Source organism: Malania oleifera, chromosome 1 (assembly GCF_029873635.1).
Source record: "Malania oleifera isolate guangnan ecotype guangnan chromosome 1, ASM2987363v1, whole genome shotgun sequence".
Classification (NCBI taxonomy): Eukaryota; Viridiplantae; Streptophyta; class Magnoliopsida; order Santalales; family Ximeniaceae; genus Malania; species Malania oleifera.
Window position 1 is genome coordinate 4,095,332 of NC_080417.1, and position 9,198 is coordinate 4,104,529.

Below are 9,198 nucleotides of genomic sequence, written 5' to 3' on the forward strand. Positions count from 1 at the left end.
CTAAGAAAATTCAGTTAGTAAAAGTCCTGTAGAGGAATCATGCCATAGAAGAAGTTTCATGGGAGCTTGAAGAGGAAATCAGACAGAAATACCCACACCTTTTTAGTAGGATATAGTAATAGTCAGTATTATTCAAATAACAACAATTTTATTTTTATTAGTAGGGAATGGTGAATGTATAGTTGTATTTTAGATTATAGGGTAGGTAGTGTTTTGGTTTTGGGAGAATTTTCTTTTATGAGTATATTTGTAATCTCCCAGAACCCTGAATGTATCCACGATATTCCTCAACCATAAGTGAGGGTAAGTAATAAAATAAGTAGCCTATTTTTCTTAATGGATGGTGTTCAATACAGATAGCAAATTTCGAGGAAAAAATTTTATGAGGGGAGAATGTAGAGACCTGAAGAATTATAGTAATTAAATAGTAAAAGAAAATAGAAAGAAAAGGAAAATTCCAAAAAGGTACTCACAAGGTCTTATCGACGAACACATGGTTCTCGTCGACAAGCATCCTTCTTGGGCTCATCAACATGGACACGTGTCTCGTCGATGAGAATTTACCGAGAGGGGTTTAGCAGAGCTTGAAGTTTGTTGATGAGGAATTCGAGTTTGGTGACGAACTCCCTTCATGGACTCATCGACAAGGTGACGTGTCTCGTCGACGAATCCAGGATTATAAATATGCCTAATCTGGGGTTTTCAGTGAGAAATCGTGTAGCAAACCCCTTCTCTCTTTAAAAATCGACCCTCTCCCCTTCTCTCTACGATTTTGGCTTCGTTTTTTTCTGGTTCGACGATCGGAAGCCACCACACTACTCCTGGGAAGATTCTCTTCAAGTCTGCTGGAATAGATCGTTGGTTAGGCTAACTTGGTCATCATCCCAAAATTTGGGTAAGTTGAATATTTGAGTATTTTCAGTTTTATCAGGTTTATTTGAGTTTAGATTTTAAGTTATATGAGAATATACTGGAATTTTGTGGAATAAAATTAGGATGTTATGATTTCAGGATTAAGGTGTTTTTGGGACCCTGCAGGCATGGGTTGAGGACCCAGTGAATATTTTCAAGAGCCCAGATAATATATAGTTTAGAAAATTTACGAGTACGTAGGTTCGAGAAAATATAATTGATTTATTAGAAATATGTATATATGTATTATTTCAGGATTTTGGGGATAGTATGTTGTGAGCATGAGGATAAAGTTGGAGGCGAGCCTCCCAACCAGTTAGGTAAGTGAAATATGTTATGCTAGTAAATTCAAAAATATTATTAGTAAATTATAGTATTTGTTTATTAAGGTACAGGGTATAACTTATACAGTTTTATAGATTTCAAAACATAAGTTTTATTAATTGTGTGGCCTGAGTAGATATTTGCTTAATGCAAAATTAATATAGTTTTTTTTTTCTTCAGAATATCATGATTTATAGTGTATATATAGACAGGTTTATTTTATAGACATATATTTACCAGACAGATATTTTACAAATATTATACAAACGAGTATTTTACAGTATTTATAGAATGTCATGCTTTCCAAAACCATAACACTTAGACAATACAAATTATCCAATCAGATATTACAGTTATTATAGTAAGATATTATAGTTATTATAGTCAGATATCACAGTTATTTTAATAAGATATTATAGTATTTTCATATCAGATTTATAGTGTTATGGTTATTTTGGAATCATGATGAAAGCAGTAAGATATCTATAGAAATAGTATATACAATATCAGACCCTAATGAATTAAGGTATGTTTAGTTAGTAGAGCACGGTACCGTTGCTATTTTTAAATCAGAGTGCAACCACATATCTCAGATAGTATGTGGATTCTGTCAACCGTGCCTATGGAGAGATTGCAGTTTGCCCTTGAGGAGGCCGATTTGACGAGACAGTTACCAGTTCCGAGCCTAGGAGAGGTTGCAGTTTGGTCAGATTGAGGATTGGTAGAGTACAGTTGACTTTCCTGATAGACCAACCAAGATTGAGTCCCACCTATGGGCCGCACAACCCTGTCATGAGGGGTTAAATCATGACCTACAGATTTCCAGGATAGTTTTCTACGTTGTTTATTATAGATTTACAGAATATCAGTAGATATATTATAATACTAGTAGTATGATTAAATAAAAAACTTAAATATTACAAGTGTATTTTAAGTCACATAGGTGTGAGTTACACAGTGTTATATTTTACATGGTATCTCAGTACAGTTATTTATCAGTAAATTATTTATGTAAACTCATTTGCCACACAATAGTAATATCATATTTCCTCTTACTGAGCATTGTCTCATCCCAATGGTTTAACATTTTTCAGGTGATCCAGTTAGGCGAGCAAATCAAACTCGCAGATAGAGAGATCTTTTGTACAGCCCTATTTTAAGGGGTAAGTGTGTTCAGGAGAATGTATTTTTTGAGTAAATGAAATTGGGGTGACATGTAAACATGTATGTATAGTTTGGAAACACTGAATTCTGGTATTGTAAATATGGATGTATGACTTTATGTTTTCCGCTGCATAAGTGTGTTGATATATGTACAGGGATACCTCAATGCCATTCGGGCCCTGAGATGTTATAGTAGATACTACAGGGGTATCAAAGTAAATTATATAAAAAAAAATGGTGTAATTTTTGGGTCGTTACACATTGTGACCGTATCACAAGGTTAAGTAAGATGTAAGTAAATTTGATTATGCTAGATTTTAATTAAAATTTATATCCGAGTTTATTTGTAAGTAAATTTTGATTATGTTAGTTAATTTTCATAAAATTTTTTCAAATTTATTTTTACGCATATTTAATTATAAAAATTTTATCTTTAATATGTTTGCATTTATTTTTGAGTTAATAAATGTTCTATACTTCTCGGGTATTTTACAGTATTAATTTCTATCCAAGAAAATAGTTTTAACACGAAAATTGTGTGGTATGAGTTTATTTCTATGTAGCATATTTCACGAAAATATGAGTAAAGATGACATGAATTTATTTTTACGTTACGTATTTCACGAAAATATAAGTAAAAATGAGATTTTCATGATATTATTTTAATTGCATACATTATATAATAAGATGTTTTCCAAATCCCTTATGGCTTAGAGGATACAAAAAATTACGAATATTTGGTACCGTAGCCTAAAGATTAAACGGATCAGAGTGTACCCATACTGTTTACAGAGTGGTTATATATGGTAATGGATTTTTCTCCTGAGTGCACACCTGGTTCCGAGTCAAGACTTAATTGGGAAAATCTCACTTAATGATGATGTACGTTGATTTAGTTTGGCCGGCCAGCCAGTTAAGTCCAGTTTTCGGACTACACAATCCAGTCATAGGGGTAAACATGACTTACGATTAACAGGCATAAGGGTGATTTTTACAGTAAATGTATATACATATTTAATTACGTGTATAGAGTTATTGATGATTTGAAAGAAAAGTATATGTTTATGTGAATATGGTCATTTTTGTGTCTAAATGATGATCTAAAGGAAACGTATAAAGAAAAGTATATATGTATATAATTAAATATTATAGTTACACTTTTAAAGTTAAAAGTTTAATTTAACAATTACAGTATATGGTTATAAAATTTTACTGCTATAATTGATAGTAAAATTTTTATGCAAATTTTTTTAAATTTACATTTATTTTAAATGTAGTTTTGAAGTTATAGTATTAAATGTTATTTTACGAAATTATAATTTTATGTAATCTCATTTTGACCGCACACTAATAATAATCTTATTTACTTACTAGGCGTCGTCTCATCCCAATCCTTATTTTACATTTCAGATAACCTTGAAGAGCATACAAGATGTTGACTTTTTGAATCCGATCCTTTTTTTTTAATTATGAAAAACCACAGTATTTCATCTGTGTGCTAAGCGTAAGAACAAGTTTACTTTTCTAAGCATCGATGACATATGAGAAATGGAAACCGAGAAGCACTTAAATGAGCACATCATTCAGCGCAATCCATGCTATTGCAAAGAAGCGGAGCATGAAGTTCTTTTAATTTTCTGTTTCAAGTTGTATTGTATTGCGTTATATTTTCTTTGGTCTGTAATAATCTGCATATCATATATAATAGGTATTTATGCTCAAGACCGTAGAATAACGTTAGGGATCAGCTTCGGTCGATCGACGTCGGATTTTTGAGGTTAGCTCTCAATGACCACAGATTGACTTTAGGTCCCCATAAACACTTCATAAAAAATTTCCTTTAACTTATAAGTTATACTATGAGTAACAGGGGTGAATTATAATAAGAATTAGGACCTAAAATAATAATTGAAAGTCACTTAGTCGACCGAACCTAGCTAGTTATATTCAGCTCAGTCGACCGAACCATTTAGAGGTCAACAGTTTGACCGAGGTTCAGTTGACCGAACGTTTTTGAGCGTACCTTCCACAGTCGACCGAACTGGCACGTGTCTGAATCCCAACAACTTAGTCGACCGAACTTTTAGTTCATTTTTTATTGAGTCCACCGAACCATATGAATAGCAGACTGAATTTCAAATATATTTGACCGAATCTCGAACGTTTTCAAAATCGCCTTAATTCAGTCGACTATATCTATAGTTCAAAAGTGCCTCGGCTGACCGTACTCATCAATTGGGTCGACCGAACTTAAAATACAGTCGATCAAAACTCTCGAGTTGTCATATTTTTAACTACAATAATTGGGGTTAATTTTTAATTAAACTTTCTAAAAATTCTCAATAGGTCCTCAACGGTCAAAATTTGAGGGATATCTATATATACCCAATGAGATTAGCAAAAGTAATTAGGAAAAATTCTCAAATCTTTCATACCACTTTTTCTATGTACTCAATATTCCAAACATATTTTTCATACTCTCTTACATACTTATTAGCAAATATCATTTTGAAATAGAGAGTTTATTTTTCTAGTTCTCCTCACTTGCAAATCAATTGCTAGGTGTAGGAAGATTTGATTGTTTTATTGTGTGCATATTTCAAATCATTTCCTTGACATTACTGTTTCATATTCATACATATATGAAAAACCTTTTTGAGAGTTTTGCTTGATTGTATATTCTCATAATATTTCGTATATAAATATTTGATTAGGAATAACTTGTTTTTAACTTCCTAGTCTTTGCATTCAAATTACAAGACTTGAGAGTTTGCATATTTTATTTGATAAATATTTTGCAAGCTTAAATCCTAAGTATCTATTGTGATTATATTTGATAAAATATTTGTGCGATACTTGTTTAGGGTTTTGAGGTAACCTTGAATATTCAGTCATTGAATATATATTATCTTAAATTAAAATATTTAGATTTCACTTGAGCATAATGACTATTATTTGTGGGTGCATCGATTATTATTTATGCGTATTGGTACATATTTGCTTAGTTGAGAAGCAATTGAAATTGTACACAAAATTGTATTGATTATCTGTTATATTCCAAGTGTGGCTTGAGGGGGTGTTGATTTAGCCCATAAGGATTGGTTGTAAAGATTGATGTTAGCCCTGTTAATTTGACTTGGTATTGTAAATGGTGTCGCTCCACCTAGTAAGCGAGCATTAGCAGAATCATCGAGCTTGCAAGCTGAGGCGGGGACATAGGCAGTATTGGCCAAACCCCGATAACATATCGTGTATCTACTATTAATTTTAAGCACTTTATATTTCTGTACATGTTATATTCGATATATTGTGAATGTTGTGCATGATTTAATTTCCGCATATTACTTTTATCTGCGCAATTGGTATATGATTAGAAATACCCTAGGTTGTGTATTAGTGATATCTGGTTAAACCTAGGAAGAAGTTTTTAAAATTCTAATTTAGCCCCCCTCTTAGGAATACACCAATTCCAACACAAGAAATCAGGAGTAGCAAATGCATGAGTGGGGATTAGAAAAAGTTGTTAGAAATAATATTAATGTAATATTAAATAGTTACGTTTTAAATGTTTTCTTTTTGATGATATTGAAGCTATTGATGTAATGGGATCAACTAGTACTCTGGTAGTAATAAAAAAATAATTTAGCTTTATTTGCTTCTACTGCAAAATTTATATTTAGGAACCCACTCGGGTTTGGGTCCTTACATTTGGTATCAGAGCAATAGGTTATAAGTTTTGTGGACTTTAGGAAATAATGTTACCAGAGCATAGGCATAAACCATGATGTGGGTAAGATCCGGTAAAGTAGAATGTTTTTCTTTTGCCTATAACCTTGATTAAACTTTAAAGATAAGGTTATGATTTTAAAATAACTCTAGTCCTTTCCCTCAGAATGGACCTGTGGAACTATAACGTGAGTATTGAAGGAAACGAGAATTGTAACAACCCGAAGAATAATGGTAACTAAATAATAAAGAGGGAGGAAAATGGAAACAGTAACAGAAGGAGGCAGCCGAAGCATTCGTTGACGACATTGCATTTTGGAGGTGATAATTCCAAGAAATTTCCCAGGCCTCGTCGACGAACACAGGAGTTTCGTCGACGAGGGTTCTTCGGGATCTCATCGACGAGGTCCCATATCGTCGACGAGAAGATGCCGAGAGAGGATTTTTGGAAGTCTGAAATTCGTCGACGAAGGTGTAGGTTCGTCGATGAAATTTCTACAGGACTTGTCGACGAGGTGACGTGGCTCTTTGATGAATCCCACAGTATAAATAGTGCTAAGCTTAGTTTTCTTGCGCAGAAAACTCGCCGAACCCTCTCTTCTCTCTCCTCTACAGCCCTTCCCCCTTCTCTCTTTGATTTTGGCCCCGTTAGTCACCGGATCGATGAACTAAGGCCACCATGACGCTCCTCGCGGAGTTCTCTTCAAGTCTGCTGGGGCGAATCATCGATGGGATCGAGTCGAATTTCTTCCCAGAATTAGGGTAAGACCTTTTAGTCAATTTTTGGTCTTCTGGCAGTTGTAGAAAATGATGTAAGCAAAGAAATATTGATATTCTGTTCTGGAGAATGTTGTTTTCAAGGTGTCGAGTAGGAAGCCCCACAGGGGTAGGACCGATATACGATGAGGGCTTTTTAATAGTCAGGTAAGGGAAATATGCTATGCTAGGTTATTCGAGTATGATTTCTGTATAAAATTATATATATATATATATATCCTACCAGAGTATTATTCACAGCAGAGATTTATACAATTTATTAAGTATGATTAGTATGTTTTAAAATTACTGTGTGGCTTGAGAATACAGATATAGTACAGAAACATGCTTTACAGTATTTTCAGAGATATGTTTTTACAAAATATACAGATAGTGAATATGTTTTATAGCATTTTTCTGAATACCATGATTATACAGATTTACAGTTTATTACAAAAATACAGTTGATATAGATACAGTTTACAGTACCATGATATACAGTTTTACAGTTCATTTCCGAAATACAGTTGATACAGATACAGTTTATCACAGCGTCATGGTTTACACAGTTATTACAGAATCATGGTAAAACAGATAGTTGTATATTAGAGATGTATTATATAGTATCAGACCCTGTTGGACCATTACAGTTTACAGAGCACGGTACCGTAGCTATATACAGTATAGAGTGCAACCACCTATTCAGATAATACGTGGTATAAAAGTCGATCACATAGAGCCCACGAGTGGACAGGCTCCCCATCAGATATGGGTTGAGGAGGGCTAATCAGACTGATGGAGTATAGTGATTTATTCCTAATTGGCCAGCCAGGGTAGATCCCGCCTTCGAGCCGCACAACCCTGTCATGAGGGGTTAAATCATGACACACAGTTATCCACAGGAAAGTTTTCAGTTATTATTATGTTTATACAGATTTATAGAGACAGAAAATATATATGTATATATATAAAGTATTTTGAGTAAAACCTAAAGTACAAATATGATAAGCAATAGGGAAAATGTGATGGTTTATACTACTGATATTGTATTTACAAATTCAGTGATACATGATTATATAGTAATAGATTTTCACAGTATTGTAACTCAATTGTCACACACTAGTAATAGCATATTTCGTCTTATTGAACGTTGGCTCATCTCATTACTTTAACATTTTTCAGGTGATCTAGGTAGGCGAGCAGATCAGGCTAGCAGATAGAGGGGCCTTAGTATTGCCCTGATAATAGAGTGAGTATTTTTGGGAGTATTTTTGTATAGCTCTAGCCCAGTTGAGGGTATTTTTGGGAAGCAGTCATATATGTATATTTTGAGAAACATGTTAGCACTCTGGTATGGAATATAATTATATATGGTTATGTTGATTTGATTTCCACTTCTTGCTGCGTAGGTTGATGATTGAGTTTAATTCAATCTGGTATTAGAGCATTATAAATGTTATAGTATAAAAAAAAAAACCCCCAAGTTAAATAGCAGGTCGTTACAAGAATAATATGGGGACTTTCAATGGAGAAGACATCAATGCTACTACGGTGTTGCGTGATATGGCACAAGTCATGGCGGAATTTCTGCAGAACTCCAAGGAATAGAATGGTCCACCAACCCATGAAGGTTGTACTGTTGAACAGTTCAATCGAATGAACTATTCGACTTTTGAGGGAAAAACTTATCCAATTGTTGCAGAAGATTGGATGCAAAAAATGAAAGAAATACTACGAGTCCTTCGTTGCACAGATGAATAAAAAGGGATATATTTTTCCTATAAAATGATTGGTGAGGTCAAACACTGGTGGAATTCGAAGAAGTTACTCCTAGAGGAAGGACCAAATCCAACAATCCTTACATAGGAGCGTTTTAAAGAAGTTTCATTTGAACAATTTTTCCCCATAACCACTAGAGATGCTAAAGCAAAGGAGTTTTTGGAGTTAAAACAAGGAAATATGGACGTCCAACAATATGCGACAAAATTTGTTGAATTATCCTGCTTTGCATCATATTTGGTTCTAGACGAATCAAAGAAATCCTGAAGGTTTGAACAAGGCTTGAACTCAAGGATTTATGAACTAGTAGCAATACTCCAGGTCGAAGACTTCTTCAAATTGGTAAATAAAGCAACATTGGTAGAAGAAAGCCTACAAAGGAGTGCAAAAATATTCGATTAGAGAAAGAGGCCCATGCCACAAAGGTTTCACTCTAGTAGAAATCAGAAACCTTGGAAAAGGAGCAACAATAACAATAATTTGGGGCAAGGGCAAATAACGAGAAATCCAAACAATGCACAAAACACCCCTTGTCTA